Raw genomic sequence first — 18,411 nt, 5'->3', positions numbered from 1 at the left:
GCTGGATACCCCAGAGAGGAAGGCAAAGGGGAGGAATGGAGTCAGGAGAAGAAACACCGCAACATAATGAAGTGAGAGTGTAAATACACCAAAGGGAAATAAGTAAAGGGGAGGAGAAAAGGGACAGAGGGTGGGTGGGACTTCACCAAACACAGACCAAAGCAAAGGAGAGGTTTTGAGGCATGATCCTCTGGCAAACAGAACAGGACAGCACGCAGATTTTCCTTTTTCTCTCCCACCCCCCTTTTTTTTAAAAAAAACAAAACAAAACAAAAAAACCCCAAAACCCAACAGAATAGGCTTTTATTTTTATAAATCTAGTTGGAATAAGCGAGATGGAAAAAATAGGACTATCTGTTTAACCAAGAGGAAAAAAAAACCCTTGCCTTCTCTACAATTTAAGAAACAGCTGACTATTTTAAAAATCTCATAAAGAAAATATCCACTGGTGAACTCAGATCATGCTTGCCAAGTTTTAGACGAGAACACTTAAATCTCAAGTCTACACAAATCCCTGAAAATAGGGGGTTTATAATGGAAATGCTGACAGACCCTTGGCAATCAAGTGACAATGAAAACTACTTCTCTGGTTAAATAAAATGATAATCTGGTCTGGCAGACCAATAAAGCTTCACTGACCCACTATGGGATCTCGCCTTTAAGCTAGGCTGTATTCGTCAGCCAAAGTACATTCCTGGCAGTTGCAGATGCAAAAACTTCCTTACTTATGTATATATATGGAAACGGGTATCACTGCTCCCTAGAACAGGGCTGGAGTTCCCCAAAGGTCCCCATCATGCAGAGAAATAATTCCCTTATTCAACAGCAAGGTACATTCTTCAATTAGAAGCAACAGAAGTGACTATCCAAAGTTGCCACGTTCAAGAAGTTACAACAAATAACCTCAGACGCAAGAACAGCTCAGACACTGCAATGCAAATTCTGCATCAAAAATAATGATGCTGACTCTTGTGCTTTGTAGGAAGTCATGCTGCTCAGAGCACGAGTCTAAAATGACAAAATGCATCTAAACAAGAACTCTGCTACAACTTCCATGCAGAGCAATGATCTCCTCAAGAAGAGACATGAGGAGCAGTGAATGCTGGTAGAGATGCAAGTACTCCTAGTGTGCAAATTACAGAATTCACCAGGAAGAAGTTTGCTGGCTCTTGTCTTCTGTTTCTTGACTGCATGGGTTGCTGATCATCCTTTGGAGCAGCCTATCTGGTCCCATGGACTTGCATGGGTTGAATTCTTCTCAAGCAATTCTCGAGTAATTCCTGACTTGACCTTTATCCACTGTTGGTAGTTTTTTTCCTTCTTGATCCCTTGCACCAAACACAGAGGCCTGAGAGTCCTTGTTTCTGAAGGCTGAGGCAAACGCAGCATTGAGGACCTCAGCTTTAACTGGATCTGCTGTTACTAGATCATCCACCCCTTCCAGCAACAGGCCACTGTTTTCCCTCTTGAGCCTTTTACTACTAATGTGGCAGTAGTGCTTTGAGCAAATGCTTTCAATTAGTCAGTCTGGTAAAGTAGGTTTTATGGAACTTCAGAAATAAGTATAAATAAATACGACAGACGACGATGTGGTTCACTCTAATGGCACAAGCCATAATCAGCAGAGAAAACTGAGAAGGTGAGGTAGGTTTCTGGTCAGCTCTGCAAGCCTTGCTTGTACAAGTTTCCGCTCACACATCTACATCTCCTTTTGGTTTGGGAGCATAGAAGGGCAGGAGAGGACAGAAGCTGGAGACAGCTAGTGCAGTAGTTGACATCCTCCTGGGATTCCCTTGCTGTAGATTTCTAGCACGCTTTCTAACTTCTGTTGAAACATAACAGCCAAGCTGAGCACTCGTACAAACCATGTTTTGAAACAGCATTTTGAAAGTACTTATCTGCTGTATCAGAGGACTCTGTATGACCAACAGCAATGACTCAACTCAGATAATATGACACCAGCTGCATCAACGTTGCTCTGAAGCAGGGATTTAGCACAGCAGCACTTCGGACAGAATGAATCTTTAGGCAAGACACTGGTCTTTGCATGAGGACAGATATGATCATCAGTACTGCTTCTCATGCTAGTTCTGTTTTTCACCACTATCCTGTATACACCTGACTGTATGGAAAGATCATTTCATCTCCTTCCCAGTACAGCTTGTGTTACATCAATCACTAACTTCCACAGACCACCCATTTCAGCACCGGAACGCAGAGAAAGATTAACCTCGTATCAAGTTACAGCATGAAGCACCATGCAAAACCAGTTATGGGTTAACTTCTACTTAAAAATATTTTTATTGGTGTGGCCAGGGGTTGGACCACAGTTCTGTACAGAATTAACAACCCAGAAAAAGTCAGGCTTCAATAAGCGCTCAACATGAAGCCCAGGAACATCAAAGTCACAGCGTAGTTTAAGTTTGAATACTGTTCAGAAGGGTCTTTACTTTTGACTTTTGATTTCACGTTACCACTGCTCAGACGAATGCACTTGGTGATCAAAGAAAACAGTTGTCCAGCTGCCTTCACTTAGTTGAGATTTCAGTGGCTACAGAGGAGGCCTACAGAGGCTAAAGAGATCTTTCTCAAAGCGCTTCTAAAAATGGTATACAAAGCATGCATGTTTATTGACATAAAAATCACTGATACACAAGTTTGCTTAGTCTACAAATAAGATGATTCTTTTAAATTGCTAGCTCAAAAATTTTAGCCTGGGCTTTGAGTCAAACTGGACTCTCTCTTCCTTATACACATCATCAACAGCAAGGATGATGCCCAAAGAAAGCCTTCATCTATACTAATCCAATGCCATTGAGTTAAAATCAGTCTCCCTCGGCTCCAGCATTTCTCGTGTATATATAACATGCAAGAAAGTAATTCACGTAGAAGAACTTTCTCCTTGATCCGCAGTCCAGTTACTCATGTGAAAACCCATGTCCTTTCAGAGCTCGTTCTGAACGAGCAGTTCAATGCCCGTTCATCTTGGGAAGTGTTTACGTTATTGTAGAGAAATCAACTCAACAGCAGTGACTGCTAATGTACTGGTTATGCGAGATCCCTAACCATACAGAGCCACCCACTCAGCTGTCAGCAGGTAAAATAATTTCAGTGGAAGAAAAGAGCTTGTCAATTAACTTGAGAAAATCTGGAATGTTTTCATTTATACCTCCTGTTTTTAATATCTACTGCATAAAAAAAAGTGATCCTCAGCTAGCAAATTTTCCTCAGAAGTAGGTTTTTTTAGTAATGTTTGCAGTTCATTGTGCCAAATCATTCATTTGGCTTTTTCAGAAAATTACTATTTTCTTCCCAACAATCCAGTCATTTAATCATCTGATTTGACATGTTTAACAGCATATATTTCACCACTCTAGATATTTAAGTAATTTATGCACAAAATGCAGATTTGCTATGTTGGAATATAACTGCATTTCAGCTTTAGAATTATATTAGGAAAACAATCTTTCTTAACTTTATAACAACATTTCACAGAAAACGTACACAAGCAGCATTACATTTTCACCAAGCATACGAAGATAATTCTTTGGCAACGGACTCCTGCGTGGGCAGCCCAATCTCCACCATTTGGCTTCCCAAAAAAACCTACCCAGTTCTGATGCACAAAGCTACAGAAATTCCCCAGAGTATCTGTCATTTAATAAATACTACCGGCCAATTAAAATTTAAAAAAAAAAAAGGCAACGCCACAAAAAAACAAATGCATCATTGCCAAGCAGCTGGAGGGAGAACCTGTCTCTGATGATCTGATGATAAAAATTAATGTTTAATGCTCACTCGGTCCCTGAAAGCTGTCTAGTGCTTGAGTAAAGGCACAATGTGTAAAATTTTAGTTCATCTTCAGCGTAGCTTATATTGAGAAAAAGATGAATTGAAGCCTCCCATGACTGAACTACTCCATTTTAAATTCATTTTGGACCAAGCACAAACTTACCAGCTTCTCATTTTTTAAAACATTTGGCAAGACATGGGAGGAGGAGGGAGGAAAGAGAAGAGAGTTAAAAAAGCCCAAAACTGAAAACCCACACAACTATCAAAACCCATGACAAACCCTGAACGTTTATTCACCACACTTTGAGTTTTCAAGCAAGTCCTCTCTTCTAAATCATAGAGAAGGTTAAGAAAACACTGCTTCTGAGAAGATCCCAGACTAAGTCCCCAGCTACCAGACATCAAATGAGTTCTTTAACACATAGAAAAGTAAAGCAAATTGCACCCTGCATCCTCCCCAAAGAAACCAGAAGGGATGCAGTCAGGCAGGGATCCTCGATTTTGCAGGCTATCTCCCCTTTGCTCCTTCACCCTTTAAAACCAGTCCAACGCCCACTGCGGTGGAACAGTTCATTGAGCAGTAACCAATATATAAAGCAGAAACCATCACAAACATCTTCCAATTGACCCAACATGACATGTAGCTAAATAGCATAGAAGATGAAAAGATTTTTCCTTCCCTTTATATTAGAGACTTTTCAAAATATTAAGTTTTGTTTATGCAAGGCTAAGTAATTAATGACCTAACATCCCCTTCCCATCTCCTATCACCAAGATGCATCTGTTTCCCCCTGCAACATTTCCTGCAGGTGGGTATCACTTCTCCTCAACTCAGCACAGACCAATGCACCTGACTTACTTGACCGCTTAATATTTAGTGCATGCAGAGGACAAACGAAATAGCACCTTACAAATTGTTGTGTTTGGGATTAGAGTGACTGGAACAGCAAGGCTTGCTGGAGTTTGGAATCGGCATGGTTGGAACACAGATAACTTACCGAGCCCAGAACAGAGGTGCTGAGAGCAAAGCTGCCGCCTGTTTATCTGACAAGTTTTGGGCTAGCAACGCATATCACTGACCACACAGAAGGCTCACCTGCCCCAGATAAATCAACAAAGCGTGCCGCTTTCACTATCACTATGCTGAGAATGAAAAGTCTCTATGAACAAGCTAAATGGCCATACCAACACATTTAAATACCTGAGCGCACCTCATTTTCTGAGGTTTTTGTGCCAAGTCATGCTGCGTTGTACAGTCATTGCCCTGCATTTCCAAGCCCTTTACCTTTCACTATAGCCAAAGCTGCAGTTATGCCCAGTGACAGGACAAGAGGTAACAGGCACAAACTTGAACATAGGCAGTCCTTTCTTCTGAGGGTGGCAGAGCCCTGGCACAGGCTGCTCAGAGAGGTGGTGGAGTCTCCGTCTCTGGAGACATTCCAAACCCACCTGGACGCGTTCCTGTGCCACCTGTGACCCTGCTCTGGCAGGGGGTTGGATGAGATGAGCTCCAGAGGTCCCTTCCAACCCCTACCCATTCTGTGATTCTGTGAGGCAGACTGACTCAGGTCTGCATTTGCAGTGGCCTAATACCTGAAGGCAGGTACCAAACAACTGTTTAAGTCTTCTGTCCTTGAATTCTTCTACACTTTCTCTGCTGATACAAACTCCTCACCTGAAAGTCTCCTGGCTACATTTCTCCGTGCTGTTCCCGTGATCTGCATGAGAAGCTGCTACAGCGCTGTCAACTGAGCAGAGCAGAGAGAGATAATAGAAATTTATGAGATGCTGGGTTTTGGATGGATGCCAGGAAAAGTTAGCAAGAAAATCCCATTTCAATACATCGCAAATAAACCTGTAGAACAGCAATGCCAGATTTTAATTTCACTAGCAATCTTTTGTTGTTGTTGCTGTCAACAAAACACAGCTCATGCCAAGTTTCAAGGGCCTTAAAAACGTACATTAGAAGCTAGCCAAGCGCGCGCAGCGGCTTAGTGAGCCCACACACGCAGCTGCGAGCAACACCAGCCCAAGCTAGCCAAGTATTCTAGCAATATGCACTGGTGCAAATAAACAAATGTATAACCTGAAGGTAAACACTTGGTAGCATGGAAAGTCATAATAGTAAAAAGACCCATTTGTGGTGAGTGGCAGCACTTCCCTCGGAAACTTGTAGAGATTTACAGGTTTCTGTAAGGCAGGCAAGCCCTCAGCCCCGACCTGAGACACTGCGGCTCCTGCAGGTCTGGCTCCTCTGTGGGCTCACCACCGCACCAAGATGTGAAGCCACTGACACACGCAGGGGGCTCACGCTCAGAGGAAACCCTGAGGAGCCGCAGACCACCAACTTTAGCCCCTGCAGAAAGACAAGTGCACTGACGTACCTCACTGGCAACTTCTGCAGGACCATCCTTCAACTGTAGTAATAAAGAAGTGCTCATCAGCACTCTGACATCCATTTCTTCCTGATTACAGGTTGGGCTTGGTACCATCTGAAATACCATACGCAAGCTACTGATTTAGGTTTTCAATAATGATGTTTTTCACCAGGCAAGATTACCTTTCCCTCACCCCACTCGTTTTCCAATTGAAGTGTTTTGAATTTTTTATTTGTTCGTGAGGGGGGAAGCATTATTCCTGCAACCTTAAAGGTTTACCAGCAGAACACAGTTTTATTGCTAGATGTGATCCTTGCATGCATCAAACCAACATCAGCTTAAACATCACCAAGAGAGGAAAAATAGCCATAGTATGTAGGCATGTTAATAGATAAATGTCTCAAAAATGGTCTTGGTAATTATACCCAAGTACCAGGTGCCTATATGCAAATTTTCCAGCCTTTATTTTTATGTAACTGTAACCACATGGAGAAAGTAATAAAAGAAACAACCAAAAGAGAAGGAAAAAGGGATGAGAGGGAGAAAAAAAGAGAAGTTATGAAATTTAAATGACCTTCTAACCAGAAGAGTTCTTTCTCCACAGGTTGCCTGTCGGGAACAGTCTTGAATCAGTACAAAAGCCAGAAGAGGGGGACAGTGATGAAGCGCTGAAATGAAAACGTATTGTCTGCCAGCCTGAGAGAGCTGCGAGCCCGGCGGCAGGGCTGGAGGAGATTTCACAACTGGCAACAGTGAGTAGAGCCAACAGATGAAGCAAGGTGACCTGCAGGCACTAAAACAGCACAAGATTGGGGGAAAGAAAGGAGCACACCTTCTTTGACTGAGACTATCTCTGGATTTGCAATTTAAAGAATGATTAAAGATGTCCAGTGTAGGACACTGCTTGCGATAATGCCATGTGATCTCTGAGAGATGAACCTGTATGTCCTAACACCAAGCCTGAACTGAGAATTTAAATGAAACCCCTTAAAAAGTAATATTAAAACGTGTCTGATGGTAACATGTACAAAAGAGGCTCTCCCAAGAAGAGAAAGATATAGAATAATTTCAACCTTTGAAGAGAGAGGATGGAGGGAGGAAGAGAGGGAAGGAAGATAATGGCTCTTTCAGAGACTATTTAGGGAACAAACCTGTGACGTGCACACACCTTCTCACTACAGGATAAAAAAAAAAAACACAAACCTAGACATTGTGAAAAAGGATTTGCACAAAGCCTGAGTCATTGTATCCCAGGCAGAGTCCCCAGCCACTAAAGCTGTCCTTCTGAGCACTGCTGTCTGTGTCAGCTGGACAGGGAGGCTGATGCCCAGGCCTTGAACACACAGTGAGCCGTGCCCACAACACAAGCGCTTCATTTCTTTTGCGTCTTTTTATTTGTTATTCCTGTACCAGAGACTACTTCTCTTTCAAGTTCCAAAATAACTTTGTTTTTGTTTCATTAGGTGTGAACACTGACTTACCAGATGACAGAACTGCCTATTTCTGAGGTCAGTCTTTTCCAAGTTGAGCATGCAAAGTGCCATTTGTAGATCTGCACAAGCGGCACTTCCATTGCAAAAATGGAAATTTTAACCAAAAGACTTAACAGGACCAGGAAAAAAAATCCAAAATAAAAACCTCCAAACCGCACGCTCTTGCTTAGAGCAAAATCCTCTCCAGTTGACATTTCTTAAGTGCTTTTTATTTAAACCTTCAGACAGCTTTGTACAAGCCTCTTTAGCGTGCTACTATCACAGCCCTCACACCTACAAAGAAACTAGCTTTCAGAAAGAAGCCATGAATAGTCCACAAATTATTGCCAGCCCTGTGAAATGACATGCCAATATCCAGCTACGACCAAGGTCACCGGGAGGCAGCAGTTTCAGTAAAGATACTTTTGTCCCACCCTCTCGCGATGTGCAACTATTGTCGGAAAAGTTACTTGATTAAAACATTCCTCCTCAAGGCATTCGTGTTTACTCAATTCAGCTGTAAAAGGGAAAATGAGCTGTTATTTGCTATTTTTACCTTGACCACCCTAGCTCCATCCTCACCGAGCGGTGCAGAACCGCTCTGAACAATGAAGTCTGACTTTGAAATTATATCTTGAAGTTTCAAACTAACCTGCCAACAAGCCCAAAGTATTTGCTTTAAATATAAAACACAAAGCCACCTTGGGTTTTATAAATACATAAACAACCTAGACTAAATTAATGAACATGTGTATTCCAATTCAAATAGATGGGATGGCACTTGTATGGCTTCACTTAGTAACTTATTATAATCTCTGCCTTATAAAAGGGTTTTTTACACGTATGAAACACTCATATACCAGCAAGACGTAAAATCAGGGTGTAATCAAATCTCCACGGTTTTATGTGGAAATCTCTCAGGACTTCAAGCTGCAAAACTGAATGTGAACAATTGCATCTATTTTCTAATAAAGACCATGTGCCTCAGGAGTCGAGTACACAAGTTTTTAAGAGGTCTGCATAATATTTTTGGAGGTATTTCTACTTCAAATAAGCAATCCAGTTAAGCGGAGATAAACATGCACACACATCAGTGACCTTGTTTAAACAATGCACCAATTATTGTGACAAATCTGGCTGCCAAATCTAAATATAGACTTTTAGGAAAAAACAATGGAGTTTGAGTAGGAGACAGACTTTTCATATTTACTGTTTACCTCATTATCCAAATGAATGTGCAATTTGGCCTCTCTCCCCTTGTCAGGCTGCATGACCACTTTCCCACTCGGAGCCAAGAGAGCTCTGGCTGTTACTGGAAACGCAGCGTGATCCGGCACATTTGATGCTACGAGAGCACTTGGTGCAATTTCAAAGCTTGCCTCACAGTTTGGGTATGTGCGTACTGTGCTTCCCCCAGACAGCCCCAGGCCTGACACAAGGCAGATAGGCACCGCAGGACTGAGTCACAGCCACAGAAATAGGGATTTTTATTTTTATTTTTTAAACGAAGGCATGCAGGGGAGGAATTAAAAATCCCATTCAAAACCCACTCTAGGTTTCCAACTTCGGGTGCCGAAGAAGGAAATAAGGGGAGGAGGGGGAACAGATTAAAAAGGAGGAGGAGAAAGTTCTTTTATTCAGGGTTATATTTTTAGACTATTACTAGTTTTGTTTTGTCATCGTGCTACGGAAACTAGACCTGTGTGAATTAATGCAGCATTATCCTTTCTACTTTTTGCTAAGTCCATGCTGCAGTATTAACCTAATCTTCTTACATGGGACATGGCAGGGCATTTGCCCCCCTCCCCCCCCGGCCCTGCTGTGGCTGATGTTTTTCCACCACAGATATTCCTGACTACGCCGTACATCCAACTATACATTCCCTCCTTCGCCAAACCATGGAGGCACAAGTAGAATTCATCCCTTTTGTGTTGGGAAGCAAAATCTACATCCTGCAGACACTGAACCTGAAATCATGATTTGTCTTGAAGCATACTAAGGTAATGGAATTTATAACCATAACATATGCGAAGGAACACCGCTGAAATGCTTTTCCTTCTTGCTAAAAATACGACTTAAAGCGCCTTTGCCCTTCTTGATCTGTTGATACTTATAAAAGTAAAGCTCGATTTTGCTGGGCAGGCTGAGGCTAGAGGAGAGAAATCCATGCCTGCTATCCCCCACTCTATTTTAGTTCGTACCAGTTACGTAGCGCATTTATTCTTATTGTTTCAAAACAAGTTAAAACTAACTTGAATTTTTTTAACAAGTTTCTCTCCCCAGCTGTCATTGCTAGGGTTATTGTCAAACTATTTTTTATTTCCTTTCTCCATGCTTACACAGCAAGGCCAAACCCATTTGTGACTTCCCTCTCTAGATGCAAGTTGCCACGCACAGATCAATTTCACAGAAATACAATGGCTTGCAGTCAAGAAATCATTTGGAAAAAAAACCCCAAACATATGGAGCTCAACTTATTTATAAATATCTTCAAAAAGGAGCCTGGAAACATTCCACGCCAGGCCGGCGATGCACGAGGCAGAAGTGGTGGGGAGTGGCAAGGGAAGAGACAGACAGTACAAGGACTTTTTTATTATTTTTCTTTGTCTTCAAGTTTTGTTTTCTTCTTTCCAAAAAAACAAGAAAGGCCAGGAAATCCTCCCAATTCGGCATTCCCAACACCACCACATTAGGCGAATACAAGGTCTTCGCTTCCTGTTCCCTCCTCACTTCACAGCAAGCGAGGACAGAGCAGGACAAAGCCGATGTCAGATCTCACGGGGACGCTACAAACAGAGAAAAAGCCCCGTGGGTCAACTCTGCACAAGCTTGGGGTCATACTGTTTGTTTGGGTAACACACAACTTCTTATCCCGTACTAACGCATCCATTTTTTTAACTATGAAAACCCAGACCAGGTCTTAGAGTCAGTAAAGCTTTTCCTCCATGTCTCATCTCTAAACCAAAGACTAACCAGCCAGGCCTCCTGCAAAAGGCGTCCTCAGCCCCTTCCAGTACCTAAAGGGAGCCTACAGGAGAGATGGGGAGGGACTCTTTATCAGGGACCGGAGCAACAGGACAAGGGGCAATGGTTTCAAACTGAGAGAGGGGAGACTTAGATTGGATATCAGGAAGAAATTCTTTCCTGTGAGGGTGGTGAGGCACTGGAACAGGTTGCCTAGAGAAGCTGTGGCTGCCCCATCCCTGGAGGTGTTCAAGGCCAGGCTGGATGGGGCTTTGAGCAGCCTGGTCTGGTGGGAGGTGTCCCTGCCCAGGGCAGGGGGTTGGAACTGGATGATCTTTAAGGTCCCTTCTAACCTGAACCATCCTGCGATTCTATGAAAAGCCAACAAGGCTCTCCTCTTACCATCACCAGCTGGCAGAATTTGGGGGTAGAGATGGTTAAAAGGGAAGAAAGGAAAAAAAAACCACAACAAACCACCCAAAGCTCAACTTTCTCCCCACCTGCAACCCCCTTTTCTGGGGGTCCAGGGGGACAAGGACCCATCTACCTCTGCTGCTGCTCACACCAGACATGGAAAAGTAGGAAAGGTGACAGAACACACTAAAAAGTCTAATTTCCAAGCCATACCTTGGGCTCCTGCCTTGGAGCAGCTGTGCAAAGCTCCTGCCCTCCTGTATCCCAATGGCAGAGCGAGGCACAAATAGCTTCACACTAAAAGGTGCTGGTGGCACAGGACTAACATGCAATTTTGAGACTCGGGGAGACGTTGCGTGGTTTTGCCATCATACAGTTGGCATGAGTTCCAGCAACAGAGACCAAAAATCACCTCCCTGTATAAATATACATGTAGGGACATGAGGACAACTGAAACCAAAACAGAACCACATTTCTCCTCTCTGAAATGCTGTCAAGCTATCAAGTCCTTTTATCCTGTTGACTGTCTAAAAACTGACAGAAGAAAACTGAGTATTACTCAGGAATAAACTGGAACAGAGGAAAAAAAACCCAGGGATAAATAAGAGCTTATCTTCTTAAAATATAAACCCCTCAAGGAATATAATTTGCTGCAATTAAATATAAAAAGACAATCCTCAAGATAATCCTTAACAAATCACCTTAAGAGTTTAATAAGTTGTGGTTTGGTTTTGGGGATTTTATTTTTTTTTTATGCATGTTTAAACTGACCTGTGTTTTAAACTGACCTGTCAAAGCTACTTCTGAACTTCTCACAATGATGAACATGGGAGCCAGAATAGAAAGTCTGCAAGACAGGTTACTTTCTAGGGCCGCCGAGATAAATATTCAAAACCTCTTTGTCGAAATAGTTAATTCTTAAACTAGCAAGAAATCTCAGGTCTGAGCTTGTATCATTCCAGAGCGTGATATATTCATCTATCAGACGCAGCGACACCACCATAGGAAGCTGAGTATCCTGCCATCCAACTTTTTGACTCTGGTTCTCCCAGATCAACAAGAAATTCTTGATACCAAAGTGCTTGAAAAGAGCTGATAATGCTAAGATATTTACAGTCCTACAGTAAATACACCATCGCTTTTATCCTGGAGACAGGTTTAATTGTTGATATTTAAAATAACCCTTATACACTCCTTAGATATAAAAGGTTATTTTACCAAGCTCTATTTTGAGTTTCCTTGTCTTTCCTTTCTGGGTCACCAAAGTTTAGATACAGGCTCTATTTCCTGTGCACAGACGGCATGAGCTCTTTTTTCTGTATTTTCTTACTTGCTTTGTTCCATACACAGAAAGATGTTCCCCAGCCAGCTGAGAAGTGGAATGCTCTGTTCCCAGAGCAGAGATGATTCACTGTCTACTCACAAGACAGGGTATAAGATCTCCCGTCCTTCCCCCCCAAATACCAACCATTTTGCAAACTTTCAGTGTGCCTAAATTAAGTGGGTTTTTTTGTCAAGTAAACAAAAATTCACATTTCCTGCCAAACCACTAAGCCACGTTCAAATCCTAGAATGTACACCCAATTCAGCATGACTTAGTGAAAACTCAGGTATGCAGAGACCGAGTTTGCAAAGCTGTAACGGTCAGCTTGACAGAAGGAGGACGATTAAGACTGTCAAGTCCAGAGAGAATCAACTTGATATTTACTTGTGTATCCTGAAGCACAGAAGTACAAGCAAATCCCAACAAATCCAAAACACATTGCTCACACTAGACTGCTGTTGTACCCTGCAGAGGCTTTGCTTATGAGGTGACCTCGTGGTAGCATTTTGTTGTTCTGAGCTGCTTAAAACTTTTCACTTTGGTGATTGTGGGTTTATAGTTTTGAGGCGGCACATCCGAGGAAACCTGTAGCAAAGATGGGAGGACACAGACAAATAACTCTTAAACTGACTTTGTTACTGAAATCAGTCTACAGTGGAATTTCAAGTCTACAAGAAGTTTTGCAGAAATAGCACAAGATTCATACAGACAAAATTGCACATCAATTCCTTATTCAGAATCTTTTTGTCACATTCACTGGAAAAAAAAGTTGGGTTTATTCCTGTCCTTCATTCTTCTACCCTACCGGCTTTTTTCAGTTACTTTTTCCACTGCTTTTCCCATGCAACAACTATCAAGCACAACCAATAGATGGATTAAATCACACAAGCTTTCCTATTGTATTCACTGTATTTTTCACAGCTGAATGGTCCGTATCCATTCCATTCCAGTCTATAGGGATTTTAAGAGATTGCATATCGCTGAAGTTAACAGGATGTAACTTGCACCCCACCTGCACCTCTGCTTTCAGTCCATTTTTGAAAGTCCTTCTTATAATCGTAACTCCAGGCTATCAAATGAATTACAGTTCAATAAATTTAACAATGCACAAAATATCTATTCCAACACTAATTTAAATCTCTTTTAAACACTTTTTAAAGTTGGCAATGAAAGGAATATTAAAATGAGAGCTTCAGCTTCGTTACCATTAAGATCTCTGAATGTTGTACTACACAGTTAAGGGAATTTCTGAATGAACCAGAATGTGGCAATTTCTGGGTAATCCCACTAAAGCCAGAGGCGGGGGGAAGAAATCACTGCTCTCACATTCTTTTTCTACTAGCAAATGCAATATAATTAAATGCAAGGATTCCTAGAAAAATAACTGAAGCCAATTGCCACAAACTACACTACTGGGAAAGTTAAGTAGAATGAAAAAAAACAATGCAGCAATACAAAAAAGATTAGTGACACACAACACAATTTCTCACTAAAGAAAAAGGAGGAATAGATGTATATTTAAAGCTCAGAAATTCAGAGCCAGGAGTAGGAGGGGAAAACATGACATAGGAGGAAGAAGAAGGGAAGAGAAGGAAGAAACATGTATTTATCATCTCAAGATCTTAACTTCAGCTATTCCAGAAGGAGTAAAGAAGCAGCAAAGAAATTCCACTGCAGCTTCTGCTGACACAGATAGGTCTAATGCTGCCATTACCTGGCCATACAAATTTGAAAATTGATGCAGAGCTCTTGAAATCTGACAGCTAGAAAGCTGTAATTTAGCAAGGGTAGTTATTTTTGAGCACTTACTCAGGAAAAAGCTGAATTTAGCTCAGAGGAGGACTAGCTGCTGCCTGCGATTGTCCCAGAAAGTAACTGGTGATGTCAAAAGATTCATACAGGGACTTTTAAAGCTTTAAAATCCAGACACAAGCAGGAAATTAATGTTTGGACTTTTTCTGACTAGCCTAATTATAACTTTCAGCCCCAAAGCAACTTTCAGTATTAACTGAACTCAAGGTTTAAGTTCACTCGTTCTTCTACCTAAACTATCATCTAATTTGTTATCTCCTCTCAGGCCCTACTAAGACTGGAAATCTCATTTTCAAAACTAATCCTCTCCCTTACTGTTATCTGTTAACAACCCTCAGGACTGCAAATTTAATCATGATAATAGCAGAAAATACTGACAGGTGAACAGGACTGCTTTAAGTGTTTACACCATCAGCAATAATTGGTGTTTATTTACATAGTGGTAGTAGTGGAGAGCTGGTTAGTGGAAGGCAAAATAGCTCCGTGTCACAGCTGATGCTACAACTACCCTCTGCAAATTTAGGTGCATAAGTACAGGGATATTTAAAAAACTGATTATGTTCAGCCATTAAGACAAGTTACCACGGATAACGAAACATTTAGAAAACCTTTTATCATGTCAGAGAGGGACTGCAAATTTACTTTCACAAAGAAAAGTGACGTGGAACAACACAAGTAGCCTTGTTGCAGTCCCTTGGTTATTTGTAGTGAAGAGGAGATACGGATACATAAAGAACAGGGAAAAGTTTACTTTTAGTATAAGATATCTTCAGAGGCAATATTAAGTGATTTATTACTAATGAGAACTTTGCTTTTTAGAGGTTAAAATGTTTTCATTATTTCAAAACATTAAAACAAGATATATTAGGTTCCCAGTAAACAGAAACGGGAACTTATACGCACTATTTAAGATTTCGTACTTTATGCTGCTCAGTTTCCAATCCCTACTACAATTATCTGTCTGCAGAGGAAATAACACACAACATTCTCTGCTTAGCAAGAAGGTTTAGAAGAACAATGAATATACAAGGTAATGCCACATTATTTTTAAACAGATTTCTTTTTCTTTCTTTCTTTTTTTTTTTCCTTTAAGAACATTAAAAGACTTTCTGAAGACAGGATTCCGATGGTTCCATGACAGAAGAATACAGCACTACTAAATCCAAACCAGACTTAAAATATTTGCAACACCCGTACTGCAAGATTTTCATTAAGCGAGATGCCTTTCTTAGTAAATATGTTCTATAGCACGCTCACTTGAACTGGCAGCATAAATGTCACTGCACTCAGGTGATTAAATTAATAGTGAAGATCCCTTAGCCACGGTGTTCTGATATGACAGCCTAGTGGCTACTACCTTTAAAATCTGCACTGTTTCATGTGTGGCCATTTACTGTAAAGGTCCCCAGCGTATCATCCTCATCGATCTGATATAAGAGATTCCTCATGCTAAAAAAAAAAAAAAAACCACATCCTCTGAGGTACCGGAGATTCCTGTTAGACTACCATTATTTACCTGCCAAAAGAAAGTAACGTTAAGATGATGCAACCTTCAAGGCTCTTACTTTTCTGCTATTCTAGAACTTTGATGTGACACCTTTAACTTTCATTTAACAGCTTCTTGCATCCAACATCACCCTGCACAAGCTCCAGATGACACGGCAGCATCGCTTGTGGTGATGCAGCTGAAATAACGGGTGTAATTTCAAACACTAACTAAAAGATAAGGCAACATATTGTTATAAAATAAAGGGTATTACTTAGCTAAGTCCTTCCTTACAAGTTTTTGCTACTTTGCTGTTCTTTAAGTTTTCCATAGTTTGTCTTTTTATATTTTTACAACACAATGTTACAGAACTGCCAATTTCAGTCGCCTTAAGTGCTTCTTCAGCTAGGTCATGGCTTAAGCTAATTTCAGCTTATCTCAAATCCAAAAAGCGGTTTGAATTTTCTCCTGCAGCTGTGGACCACCAGACAGGCAAATTAAACAGCATTTTAAAAGTAACAGGGATCTCAGGAGAGGAGAGATAAATACAATAGCCTTTGTTAAGCTGGCAAAATGCCATTTGCCTACTTCGACCTTGACTTTTTATAACCTTTTTGTTTTAAATAAAGATCGAAATCATAGGATGTTCAGTTTCACCACCACCTCATGAAGTGTTTGCAAGTTCTCTACCATAATCAACCTTAAACATATTTATACAGAGGGGTCATTAAAAACCCCAACTGTTTCAAAGTAAGTGGAATCTAACTGCTGCTGAAATAGCCTCTGCCCACGTCTATTTTTATACAAAAGTCACCACTGAGAAGTCCCTTAGAAAGACTGATGTTTTTTCATTTAGTTCATTAATCCTGAAATATCCAAAAGCTGCTTCCAGTTGTTGGTAGCTAAGCGAATACATAAATTTCGAACATGCCAACCCAAGATCACTTTCAGATATCCTATAAGTAAATCTCTCACTAGGAGCTAAAAATGAAAGAAAAGATTTTTTTTGAATGGCATGAGAAGAGTTAAATAAAGAAGAGTGGTAATCGGACACAGACCCTCATAATAAAGCCAAAACACTCATCAGCCTATTTTGCTACAGACTTTTCTTCTGCCAAAATTACATGTGATAGCGCAGAATAAGGTGTAGATCTATATTCTTGCTGCTCCCCATACTTTAAACACAGGAAAATAAGTACCGTAAGTGTTCTTTATGCTTCCTTATAATGTTTGCTTCCTGTGCCATTTCTTTTACCATCTAACCACTCATTGCAGTGTTCCTTTTATCCATGCACTAGTATGAAGATTTGGGCAGTAGGCTGGGATTACAGAACTGAGGTCTCAGCACCCAATCTCCCCAAACGAAGAAGCCAAACTGGTTTCAAGCACACACTTTTGGTGAGGCAGAATGAGTGCCTGTCCCCTCTGACCAAATACTTTTTCTATGGGTATGCCTCCTCTGGGGTCACCCTCCTACCAGCTGCATTTCATACCATTCTTCTAGCATCCTTAACTTCCTAACATCCTGCAGATATTTAAAGAAAAAAAAAAGTGCATTTAACACCCATCCCCACAGTGTAAATGAGATTTAAGTCTATAAAAAGCCTGTTCAGAGATTTTTGAAATCATGCTGAATGTTGTCAAGCCAGTGCTTATTCCATGTTTCCATATTTTCTATGTTTCCTTCATCAAAGAATTGTGCTTTCAAATATTGATGGGCCAAAACAACTCTGAAGAAATCTATGCAAGGCAAATCTCTGCTGTAGTCATTTAATATCTCCTAGACTTCTCTACAAAAGAAACTCCCTACGTTAATTCTCAGACTGTCTTTTGTTCGAGCAAAGTTTCAACTAGAATGATTCCAATCTCCTTATCTCTGAAGCAAGGAAAGCTATTTACTTGTTTATTTTCACTCACTTTCTTTTTGTAAGGACTTTTTTTTAAAGTTAATTTACCTAAAGTCCCAAATTATTTACAGAGAGATCAGGGAGATCTCCTCCTCAGTTTCCTGTATTGGTCACGCCCGGTCTGTCACAACATAATCAAGGAGATTACTCAGTTTCAAGTGGTATCTCTGCTTTTCCTCGAGGCAGAAATTCATGGTTTCTGAGAAGTCCTGAGTGAGCCAAGAGAGACTAGTAAGTTTGGGCTTAAAGGGAACAGCATTTGCCAACAAGATCTCTTTCCAACCAAAGGCCAAAGCAATACTTTGTGCATCCAAACCATAACTTCTACGCAACAGACGCTGCTTAATCTGTGGCTGAACTGTCCCCTCCACAAATACAGGCTCAGTTGCAGCCTTGGGACAGATTAGCAGCAGCCAGTAACTCACACAAAAGTCATATTTTCCAAGAACAATCTTTCATTAAAGTTTATATATTGACAAAATTGGCACTTGCACAAATCTTCCCACACCCAGCTCAAATTGTGCCCTCCTGTCCTTATCAAGCCCTGGAGCAGGGAGAAGCCGCTCTGCTTGGAGAGGGTTGTGTCAGTCTCCAATACCTCAACAAATCAGTCCTAATTAGCCCACGTTACTTGAGGAGCCTTCTGCCCTATTAAAGATTGATTCGCTCAGATACGCCGCTGCAAAGATTGTTTCCTGCTGTGGCAGTTTACGATGTTTGCTTTGCAGAACAGCAGCACGAAGAAAGGACGCTTGCAACCAGAAAGACACAAGACTAATAAAATAAATTCCTGAAATTTGAGCCTGCCTCTTAAAAACACTCACTGGTTGCGCATATAATCACACTCCATAATTATTCTAAT

General features: G+C 41.1%; 1 protein-coding gene across 5 annotated transcripts in view; it reads right to left on the bottom strand.

The window, feature by feature from the left end:
• RASAL2 (RAS protein activator like 2) overlaps positions 1-18,411 on the bottom strand; it is a 189,562-nt gene that overhangs the window by 131,108 nt on the left and 40,043 nt on the right. The gene's annotated exons all lie outside the window — the stretch shown is intronic.

The sequence above is a fragment of the Rissa tridactyla genome, chromosome 8 (genome assembly GCF_028500815.1).
Source record: "Rissa tridactyla isolate bRisTri1 chromosome 8, bRisTri1.patW.cur.20221130, whole genome shotgun sequence".
Taxonomy (NCBI): domain Eukaryota; kingdom Metazoa; phylum Chordata; class Aves; order Charadriiformes; family Laridae; genus Rissa; species Rissa tridactyla.
Note: the sequence above shows the minus strand (reverse complement) of the source record. Positions and strands in the feature narration are given on the sequence as shown.